Genomic DNA, 12,131 nt, shown 5'->3' on the forward strand with positions numbered 1-12,131 from the left:
AAGAGTTTTCTTTAGGAGAATGGATCCATCTGCAGAATGGTCCAATGACATCTTTGATTGTTGATGAGCGGATAATTTATACGCTTTTTGGCATTGTTTTTAGTATGTTTTTAGTATATTTTAATTAGTTTTTATTATATTTTTATTAGTTTTTATTTAAAATTCAATTTCTGGACTTTACTATGAGTTTGTCTATTTTTCTATGATTTTAGGTATTTTCTGGCTGAAATTGAGGGACCTGAGCAAAAATCTGATTCAGAGGCTGAAAAAGGACTGCAGATGCTGTTGGATTCTGACCTCCCTGCACTCAAAGTGGATTTTCTGGAGCTACAGAAGCCCAATTGGTGCGCTCTCAATTGCGTTGGAAAGTAGACATCCTGAGCTTTCCAGTAATATATAATAGTCCATACTTTTCTCGAGATTTGATGGCCCAAATAGGTGTACCATTTCAGCTCAAGAATTCTAGCGTTTAACGCCAGAACTGGCATAAATACTGGAGTTAAACGCCCAAACTGGCACAAAAGCTGGCGTTTAACTCCAAGAAAAGTCTCTACACATGAAAGCTTCAATGCTCAGCCCAAGCACACACCAAGTGGGCCCCGGAAGTAGATTTTTACACTAAACACCCTAGCTTACTCATTTTCTGTAACCCTAGGTCACCAGTTCACTATAAAAACTACTTTTAGTGATTCATCTTGTACCTCATGACATTCTACACATTTCATATTGTATCTTCTATGGCATGAGTCTCTAAACCCCATTGTTGGGGGTGAGGAGCTCTGCTGTTCTTCATGAATTAATGCAATTACTACTGTTTTCCATTCTATCACGCTTGCTTCTATTCTAAGATATTCATTCGCACTTCAACCTGACGAATGTGATGATCCGTGACAATCATCATCATTCTCACCTATGAACGCGTGCCTGACAACCACCTCCGTTCTACATGCAATCAAGCTAAGAGGTGGTTAAATAACTAACCCACAGCAAGCATAAAAATATGGAGACAATTAACAGACAAATTCCTGAATCAATTTTACCCTCCAAAAAGGATGACATAGCTAAGGCTGGACATCCAAGGCTTTAAACAAGAGGATCATGAATCCCTTTATAATGCCTAGGAGAGGTATAGAGGGATGCTAAGGAAATGCCCCTCTAAAATGTTTTCAGAGTGGGTACAGTTAGACATCTTCTACTATGGACTTACAGAAAAAGCTCAGATGTCTCTAGACCACTCAGTTGGTGGATCTATACACATGAGAAAAATAATTGAAGAAGCTCAAGAACTCATAGATACAGTTGCTAGAAATCAACATCTGTACTCAAACAGTGAGTCCTCCATAAAAGAAGAGGCTAGGACAGTAACTACTAATCCTAATCCTCAAGAACAAATTGTTGAACTTAATCAACAATTACTCCTTGTGACAAAACAATTAGCAGAATTTAAAGAGATACTCCAGGACACTAAAAATGCTAACAAGAATATAGAAGCACAATTGAATCAGACAAGACAGCAGCTATCTAAACAGATAATAGAAGAATGCCAAGCTGTCCAACTAAGGAGCGGAAAGACATTGAATAACTCAGCTCAAAGTAGCAAAAAGTCAAGAAAGGAACAAATGACAGAGGATGACCAAACTACTGCCCAAAATCCCTCTGAGGACATCAAGAGCCCAGAGAGGAATAACTCTGGCGTTCAAACGCCAGAAAAGGGGGAAAAACTGGCGTTAAATGCCCAATGGATGCCCATTCCTGGCGTTCAAACGCCAATGAGGGATCAGACACCTGCAAGTGCTGATAGTAACCCCTCTAAGAAGGCTTTTCCAACCACTTCTGTAGGGAATAAACCTGCAGCAACTAAGGTTGAAGAATATAAAGCCAAGATGCCTTATCCTCTGAAGCTCTGCCAAGCGGAACAGGATAAACAATTTGCTCACTTTGTAGACTATCTCAGGACTCTTGAAATAAGGATTCCATTTGTAGAGGCACTTGAGGAAATACCCTCTTATGCTAAGTTCATGAAAGAGATCTTAAGTCATAAGAAGGATTGGAGAGAAACTGAAAGAGTGTTTCTCACTGAAGAATGCAGTGCAGTCATTCTAAAAAGCTTACCAGAAAAGCTTCAAGATCCAGGAAGCTTTATGATACCATGCACATTAGAGGGTGCTTGCACCAAGACAGCTCTATGTGACCTTGGAGCAAGTATCAACCTAATACCTGCATCCACTATCAGAAAGCTTGGGTTGACTGAAGAAGTCAAACCAACCCGGATATGTCTTCAACTTGCTGATGGCTCCATTAAATATCCATCAGGCATCATTGAGGACATGATTGTCAAGGTTAGGCCATTCGCCTTTCCCACTGACTTTGTAGTGCTGGAAATAGAGGAGCACAAGAGTGCAACTCTCATTTTAGGAAGACCTTTCGTAGCAACTGGACGAACTCTTGTTGATGTACAAAAAGGGGAAGTGACCTTGAGAGTCAATGAGGATGAGTTCAAGTTAAATGCTGTCAAAGCTATGCAGCATCCAGACACATCAAATGACTGCATGAGCACTGATATTATTGACTCTTTGGTGGAAGTATCAATATGACTGAGAGTCTTGAGTCAGAGCTAGAGGACATCTTTAAAGATGTTCAGCCTGATTTGGAGGAACCAGAGGAAATAAAAGAACCTCTAAAAATCCCTCAGAAAGAGGAGAAACCTCCTAAACCCGAGCTCAAACCACTACCACCATCCCTGAAATATGCATTTCTGGGAGAGGGTGACACTTTTCCAGTGATCATAAGCTCTGCTTTAAATCCACAGGAAGAGAAAGCATTAATTCAAGTGCTAAGGACACACAAGACAGCTCTTGGGTGGTCCATAAATGACCTTAAGGGCATTAGCCCAGCAAGATGCATGCACAAGATCCTATTGGAGGATGATGCTAAGCCAGTGGTTCAACCACAGAGGCGGCTAAATCCAGCCATGAAGGAAGTGGTGTAGAAAGAGGTCACTAAGTTACTAGAGGCTGGGATTATTTATCCTATTTCTGATAGTCCATGGGTGAGCCCTGTCCAAGTTGTCCCCAAGAAGGGAGGCATGACAGTGGTTCATAATGAAAAGAATGAACTGGTTACCACAAGAACAGTTACAGGGTGACGTATGTGTATTGACTACAGAAGGCTCAATACAGCCACCAGAAAGGATAATTTTCCTTTACCATTCATAGACCAGATGCTAGAGAGACTAGCAGGCCATGAATACTACTGCTTTTTGGATGGCTATTCAGGCTACAACCAAGTTACAGTGGATCCTCAAGACCAAGAGAAAACAGCATTCACATGTCCATCTGGAGTATTTACTTACAGAAGAATACCTTTTGGTCTATGCAATGCACCTGCAACCTTTCAGAGGTGCATGCTCTCTATCTTTTCTGATATGGTAGAGAAGTTCCTGGAAGTCTTCATGGATGACTTCTCAGTATTTGGAGACTCATTCAGCTCCTGTCTTGATCATCTAGCACTTGTCCTGAAAAGGTGCCAAGAGACTAACCTGGTCTTAAACTGGGAAAAATGTCACTTTATGGTGACTGAAGGAATTGTCCTTGGACACAAAATTTCAAGCAAGGGGATAGAGGTGGATCAAGCCAAGGTAGAGGTAATTGAGAAATTACCACCACCTGCCAATGTTAAGGCAATCAGAAGCTTTCTGGGGCATGCAGGATTCTATAGGAGGTTCATAAAGGATTTTTTAAAAATTGCAAAACCTCTAAGCAACCTGCTAGCTGCTGACACACCATTTGTGTTTGACACAGAGTGTCTGTAGGCGTTTGAGACCCTGAAGGCCAAGCTGGTCATAGCACCAGTCATCTCTGCACCTGACTGGACATTACCATTCGAATTAATGTGTGATGCCAGTGACCATGCCATTGGTGCAGTGTTGGGACAAAGGCATAACAAGCTTCTGCACATCATTTACTATGCCAATCGTGTTCTAAATGACGCACAGAAGAACTACACAACCACAGAAAAGGAGTTACTTGCAGTGGTTTATGCCATTGACAAATTTAGATCCTATTTAGTAGGTTCAAAAGTAATTGTGTATACTGACCATGCTGCTCTTAAATATCTACTCACAAAGTAGGATTCAAAACCCAGGCTCATAAGATGGGTGTTGCTTCTGCAAGAGTTTGATATAGAAATAAGAGACAGAAAAGGGACAGAGAACTAGGTAGTTGATCACCTGTCCCAGATAGAACCAGTAGCAGGGGCGTCCCTCCCTCCTACTGAGATCTCTGAGACCTTTCTGGATGAGCAAATTTTTGCTATTCAAGAAGCACCATGGTTTGCAGACATTGCAAATTATAAAGCTATGAGGTTCACACCCCAGGAGTACAGCAGGTTGCAAAAGAAAAAAACTAATTTCTGATGCAAAGTAATACTAATGGGATGAACCATATCTCTTTAAGAGATGCGCAGACGGAATGATCCGCAGATGCGTCCCTAGAGAGGAGGCACAGAAGATCCTATGGCATTGCCATGGATCACAGTATGGAGGACATTTTGGAAGTGAGCGAACAGCTACTAAAGTCCTCCAATGTGGCTTCTATTGGCCTACTCTCTATAGAGATGCCCGAGAGTTTGTGCGTAACTGTGACAGTTGCCAAAGAGCTGGTAACTTGCCTCATGGTTATGCCATGCCTCAACAAGGGATCTTAGAGATTGAGTTGTCTGATGTATGGGGTATTAACTTCATGGGTCCTTTCCCACCAACATACTCAAACACTTACATTCTGGTGGTAGTAGACTACGTATCTAAATGGGTGGAAGCAATTGCCACACCCATTAATGATACCAAGACTGTGCTGAAGTTCCTCTAGAAACATATTTTCAGCAGATTCGGTGTTCCCAGAGTACTAATCAGTGATGTGGGCACCCATTTCTGCAATAAACAGCTTTACTCTGCTATGGTTCGATATGGAATTAGCCACAAAGTAGTAACTCCATATCATCCACAGACAAATGGGCAGGCTGAAGTCTCTAATAGAGAACTAAAGAGAATTCTGGAACGGACTGTAATTACCCGTAGAAAGGATTGGGCAAAGAGCTTGGATGATGCTCTGTGGGCATACAGAACAGCATTCAAGACTCCTATAGGAACCTCTCCATACTAGCTTGTGTATAGCAAGGCCTGTCATCTGCCCGTGGAACTGGAACAAAAAGCCTACTGGGCAACCAGATTCCTAAACATGGATGCTAAGTTAGCTGGTGAGAAAAGATTGCTCCAGCTAAATGAGCTAGAGGAGTTCAGACTCAATACTTTTGAAAATACAAAAATTTATAAGGAAAAAGCAAAAAAGTGGCATGACAAGAAATTGTCATCCAGAGTCTTTGAGCCAGGACAAAAAGTTCTGTTGTTCAACTCTAGGCTCAGATTATTCCCCGGGAAACTAAAATCTCGGTGGAGGGGACCATATGTGATTACAGGAGTGTCATCATATGGATATGTTGAGCTTCAAGATATTGATTCTGACAAAAAGTTCATTGTTAATGGACAGAGAATCAAACATTATCTTGAAAGCAATTTTGAGCAAGAATGCTCAAAACTGAGGCTTGAATGAAGCTCAGTAAAAGTCCAGCTAAAGACAATAAAGAAGCGCTTGCTAGGAGGCAACCCAGCCATTAGAAAGTTATTTGTTTTAATTAATACTTGTAGAAGTTTGATATACATTTTTCTTCAAAGGTTAATCATCAAAATTGAAGGAATTCATAGAGTTACAGAAGAATTCAGTGCAAAAAGTAGAGAAAAGGAGCTTGCTGGCAAGAAAATGCCAGTAAGGGGCATTTTGGGTGTTAAACGCCAGAATGGGTACCATTCTGGGCGTTTAACGCCAGAATTGCAGCATCCTGGGCGTTCAGAAAAATGCCCAGTGATAAAGGGGTTTCTGGCATTTAACACCAGCCAGGGTACCTGGCTGGGCGTTAAACGCCCATAATGGCCAACAATTGGGCGTTAAACGCTAGAATGGATACCATTCTGGGCGTTTAACGCCAGAAAGGCAGGGGAAGGAGATTTTGTTTCCAACTTCAAATTTTTTCAAATTTTCATGTTTTGATTCATACTTTTCTGCATAAACATGTTTCAAACTTTCATCATTCACCCTCAATTTTCAAAAATTCAAACATTTTCTAAATATCTTTTCAATTTTCTTTCAAATCCTTCCCAAATCTTCTTCAAAAACTCAATTATCTTCTTAATTTCTTTCCAAATCTTTTTCAACTCATCATATCATCTTTTAATTCTTAAATGCATAACCAAATTTTCAGATTTAACATCTTTATATCTTTTTCAATTACAAATCTCATCTTTTTCATATCATGATTTTATTTTCTTCCATCAATCATATCTCTATGTCATTTCTCTTTTAATTTTTTCAAAATCCCTCCCCTCCTCCTATAAATATACATTCGGCCATCCCCTCCTCTCCACCATTCGAATTTGCCTCTTCTTCTCTCTCTCCCCTTTCCTTTCTTTTGCTTGAGGGCAAGCAAACCTCTAAGTTTGGTGTGTTTTTTCGTGATCACTGAGCTAAGACTCATCAAGATCATGTCACCTAAGGGAAAACAAACCAAATCAAGAGGCAAGAAAGAGAATACTCCAAAGAGAGTCTTTGGAATCAAGAGAGGTTCTTAACTAAAGAACATGCAGACCATTACCACAAAATAATGGGTCTGAGGTCAGTGATCCTGGAAGTTAAATTCAATCTGAAAGAGGATGAATATCCGGAAATCCAAGAGCAAATTCGAAACAGAGGATGGGAAATTCTAGCCAATCCTGAGACAAAGGTTGGAAGAAACATGGTTCAGGAATTCTACTCAAATCTGTGGCTGACAGATAAGCAGAGAATAACTGGAACCGCCTTTCATACCTACTGAACCATGGTCAGAGGGAGGCTTATTTACTTCCATCTGGACAAAATAAGAGAGATCTTCAAATTGCCTCAACTACAAGATGATCCAGAATCCTTTAATAGGAGAATGGTGAGAGTAGATAAGGGGTTGGATCAAGTTCTAGAGGACATATGCCTCCCTGGAACTAAGTGGATAACCAATTCAAAAGGTGTCCCAAACCAACTCAAGAGGGGAGATCTCAAACCAGTTGTAAGAGGCTGGTTGGACTTCATTGGGCATTCTATATTACCTACTAGTAACCGCTCTGAGGTCACCGTCAAAAGAGCAATGATGATTCATTGTATTATGCTTGGAAAAAAAGTGGAGATTCATCATCTGATTTCTTGTGAGATTTACACAATTACAAACAAGAATTCCACTGAAGCCAAACTGGCCTACCCAAGCTTAATTTCTCTGCTATGTAAAGATGTTGGGGTGAGGATGGGAGTAGATGAATTCATCCCAATCGAACACCCAATCACGAAGAAGTCAATGGAAGGACAAGTGCAAGACAACTCCATTAAAAGGAGGTCGCAGGAGTTCCTCCCAGAAATTCCTGAAATTGACTACTGGACTCGCCTAGAAGCATCTGTTACCAAGCTGCAAGAAGCTATGGAACAACTTAAGGAAGAACAGCAGAATCAAAACTGCATGCTCTACAAACTGCTGAAGGAACAGGAGAAGCAGGGGCGTGAGCTACAGGAGCTGAAGCGCCAGAAGCTCTCCCTTGAAGGACCAAGCACCCCACAGATTGAGAGAGCATCCACTCCTCAAAATCAAGGTTGTTGAGTCCTAACTCTGTGATAACCTTTATTTCTAAGAGTCTATTTTAAGAGTCATTTATTCTTCTGCTTTTAATTTTCTGTCTTCTATTATTATGGGTCTGCACTTATATTTATTTTTGATTCTTATTTTGTTTCCATAATCAATAAAAATTTAAAGTTTATGTCTTAAAGCTATGAATGTTCTATGAATCCATCACCTCTCTTAAATAAAAAGTATTTTTAATTGAACAAGAAAAAGAAGTACATGAATTTTGAATTTTAAAATAGTTTAATTATTTTGATGTGGTGGCAATACTATTGTTTTCTGAATGAATGCTTGAATAGTGCATATTTTTGAAGTTGATTGTTTATGAATGTTAAAATTGTTGGCTCTTGAAAGAATGATGGAAAAAAGAGAAATGTTATCTGATGATCTAAAAAATCATAAAATTGATTCTTGAAGCAAGAAAAAGCAGTGAAAAGCTTGCAGAAAAAAAAAGAGAGAAAAGAAAAAGAAAGACAAAGAAAAGCAAGCAGAAAAAGCCAATACCCCTTTAAACCAAAAGGCAAGGGTGATAAAAAGGATCCAAGGCTTTGAGCATCAGTGGATAGGAGGGCCCACAGGAATAAAATCCTGGCCTAAGCGGCTAAACCAAGCTGTCCCTAACCATGTGCTTGTGGCGTGAAGGTGTCAAGTGAAAACTTGAGACTGAGCGGTTAAAGTCGAGGTCCAAAGCAAAAATAAGAGTGTGCTTAAGAACCTTGGACACCTCTAATTGGGGACTCTAGCAAAGTTGAGTCACAATCTGAAAAGGTTCACCCAGTTATGTGTCTGTGGTATTTATGTATGGTAATACTGGAAAACAAAGTGCTTAGGGCCACAGCCAAGACTCACAAAGTAGCTGTGTTCAAGAATCAACATACTTAACCTCAATAACACTATCTGGATTCTGAGTTCCTATAGATGCCAATCATTCTGAACTTCAAGGAATAAAGTGAGATGCCAAAATTGTTCAGAAGCAAAAAGCTAAAAGCCCCGCTCATCTAATTAATATTGATCTTCATAGATGTTTTTGGAATTCATTGTATATTCTCTTCTTTTTATCCTATTTGATTTTCATTTGCTTGGGGACAAGCAACAATTTAAGTTTGGTGTTGTGATGAGCGGATAATTTATACGCTTTTTGGCATTGTTTTTAGTATGTTTTTAGTATATTTTAATTAGTTTTTATTATATTTTTATTATTTTTTATTTAAAATTCACTTTTTTGGACTTTACTATGAGTTTGTATATTTTTCTGTGATTTCAGGTATTTTCTGGCTGAAATTGAGGGACCTGAGCAAAAATCTGATTCAGAGGCTGAAAAAGGACTGCAGATGCTGTTGGATTCTGACCTCCCTGCACTCAAAGTGGATTTTCTGAAGCTACAGATACCCAATTGATGCGCGCTCAATTGCGTTGGAAAGTAGACATCCTGAGCTTTCCAGAAATATATAATAGTCCATGCTTTGCCCGAGATTTGATGGCCCAAACTGGCGTTCCAAGTCAGCTCAACAATTCTGGCGTTTAACACCAGAACTGGCATAAAAACTGGAGTTAAACGCCCAAACTGGCACAAAAGCTGGCGTTTAACTCCAAGAAAAGTCTCTACACATGAAAGCTTCATTGCTCAGCCCAAGCACACACTAAGTGGGCCCCGAAAGTGGAGTTTTACACTAAACACCCTAGCTTACTCATTTTCTGTAACCCTAGGTCACCAGTTCACTATAAAAACTACTTTTAGTGATTCATCTTGTTCCTCATGACATTCTACACGTTTCATATTGTATCTTCTACGGCATGAGTCTCTAAACCCCATTGTTGGGGGTGAGGAGCTCTGCTGTTCTTCATGAATTAATGCAATTACTACTGTTTTCCATTCTATCACGCTTGCTTCTATTCTAAGATATTCATTCGCACTTCAACCTGACGAATGTGATGATCCGTGACAATCATCATCATTCTCACCTATGAACGCGTGCCTGACAACCACCTCCGTTCTACATGCAATCAAGCTTGAATGTGTATCTCTTGGGTTTCTAATCTAAGATTGGAACCTTCGTGGTATAAGCTAGAATTATTGGTGGCCATTCCTGAGATCTGGAATGTCTAAACCTTGTCTGTGGTATTCTGAGTAGGATCTGGGAAGGGATGACTATGACGAGCTTCAAACTCGCGAGTGTTGGGCGTAGTGACAGACGCAAAAGGATCAATGGATCCTATTCCGACACGATCGAGAACCGACAGATGATTAGTCGTGCGGTGACAGCGCATTTGGAACATTTTCACTGAGAGGACAGGAAGTAGCCATTGACAACGGTGATGCCCAACTTAAAGCTTGCCATGGAAGGAGCCTTGCGTGCATGAAGAAGAAGATAGTAGGAAAGCAGAGATTCAGAAGGCAAAGCATCTCCAAAGCCTCAACCTGTTCTTCATTACTGCATAATAAGTATTTATTTCATGTTCTTTTACTTTTTACAATTAAATCTGAGAATTATTGATATCCTGACTAAGAGTTACAAGATAACCATAGCTTGCTTCAAGCCGACAATTTCCGTGGGATCGATCCTTACTCACATAAGGTATTACTTAGACGACCCAGTGCACTTGCTGGTTAGTTGTGTGGAGTTGCAAAAGTGTGATTGTAATTTCGTGCACCAATAGTTCAGATAGACCATCATAGAATATATCTAGAATGGTCCATTCTGAAAGCATGTCAGAAGGACACTTTTTGGTCAGGTGCTTATATCTCTCCCAAGCTTCATAGAGGGATTCACCTTCTTTCTGTCTGAAGGTTTGAACATCCACTCTAAGCTTACTAAGCTTTTGAGGAGGAAAGAACTTGGCTAAGAAAGTCGTGACCAGCTTATCCCAAGAGTTCAGGCTATCTTTAGGTTGAGAGTCCAACCATACTCTAGCTCTGTCTCATACAGCAAACGGGAAAAGCATAAGCCTGTAGACCTCGGGGTCAACCCCATTGGTCTTAACAGTATCACAGATCTGCAAGAATTCAGTCAAGAACTGAAAAGGATCTTCTGATGGAAGTCCATGAAACTTGCAGTTCTGTTGCATCAGAGAAACTAATTGAGGTTTAAGCTCAAAATTGTTTGCTCCAATGGCAGGGATTGAGATTGTTCTTCCATGTAAATTGGAATTAGGTGCAATAAAGTCACCAAGCATCCTCCTTGCATTGTTATTATTTTCGGCCATGTTTTCTTGTTTTTCGAAAATTTCTGTCAGATTTTCTCCAGAGAGTTGTGCTTTAGCTTCCCTTAGCTTCTTCTTCAAAGTCCTTTTAGGTTCAGGATCAGCTTCAACAAGAATGTTCTTATCCTTGTTCCTGCTAATATGAAAAAGAAGAAGAAAGCAGAAAAGAAAATATGGAATTCTCTATGTCACAGTATAGAGATTCCTTTATGTGAGTAGAAGAAAGTAAGAATAGAAGAAGGAAAAGATGAGAATCCAAACACAGGGGTGAGGATAGAAGTGTTAATGGATGAATAAATAAATAGAAGGATATTAGAGATGAGAGAAGAATTCGAAAATTTAACAAAATAATATAAAAATATTTTAAATTTAAATTTAAAATTCAAAAATTAAAATTGAAATTAAATTAAATTAAAATTAAAACAATTAGTTAATTAAAACGAAATTTTGAAAAAGAGGGAAGGGATTTTCGAAAATTAAAGGTAGAGAGTTAGTTGGGCAGTTTTGAAAAAGATATGATTGAAACAAAAAGATATGATTGACTAAAAGAGATTTAAAATTTGTTTTTGAAAAAGATATGATTGAAATTGAAAAAGATATGATTGAAACAAAAAGATAAGATTGATTGAAAAAGATTTGAAAATTAATTTTAAAAAGATAAGAGGTTAGGGGGGAAGTTAGAAAGAATTTTGAAATTGATTTTGAAAAAGATATGATTGAAATTGAAAAAGATATGATAAGGAATTGAAAAGATTTACTTTTGAAAACTAAAGTTGATTACTTGACTAACAAGAAACAAGAAGATATGATTTTAAAATTTAAAAATTGAACCTTTCTTACTAGGCAAGTAACAAACTTAATATTTTTTTGAATCAATCACATTAATTGTTAGTAAAGATTTGAAATTATGAAACAAAATAAGAAAAAAATTTTTGAAAATCATTTTGTAATTTTCAAAAATTATGAAAGAAAAATGAAAAAGATTTGATTTTTGAAAAAGATTTGAAAAAGATAATATTTTTTAAAATGAAAATTTGATTTGACTCATAAGAAACAACTAAATTTTAAGAATTTTTGAAAAAGTCAACTCAAATTTTCGAATCTGATGAGAAGAAAAAGGGAAAGATATTTTTTTTATTTTTGACTTTTTAATAATGAAGAAAGAGAAAAAAGGAAAAGATATC

At 38.5% G+C, this 12,131-nt stretch overlaps 1 non-coding gene across 1 annotated transcript; it reads left to right on the forward strand.

Annotated features, from left to right (window-relative positions):
• The first annotated feature begins 10,449 nt into the window (after positions 1 to 10,449).
• LOC112725094 (small nucleolar RNA R71) lies at positions 10,450 to 10,557 on the forward strand. The gene has a single exon (XR_003164223.1). It is a non-coding gene; the product is annotated as a small nucleolar RNA R71 (small nucleolar RNA).
• Positions 10,558 to 12,131: the final 1,574 nt, after the last annotated feature.

The sequence above is a fragment of the Arachis hypogaea genome, chromosome 11 (genome assembly GCF_003086295.3).
Source record: "Arachis hypogaea cultivar Tifrunner chromosome 11, arahy.Tifrunner.gnm2.J5K5, whole genome shotgun sequence".
Classification (NCBI taxonomy): domain Eukaryota; kingdom Viridiplantae; phylum Streptophyta; class Magnoliopsida; order Fabales; family Fabaceae; genus Arachis; species Arachis hypogaea.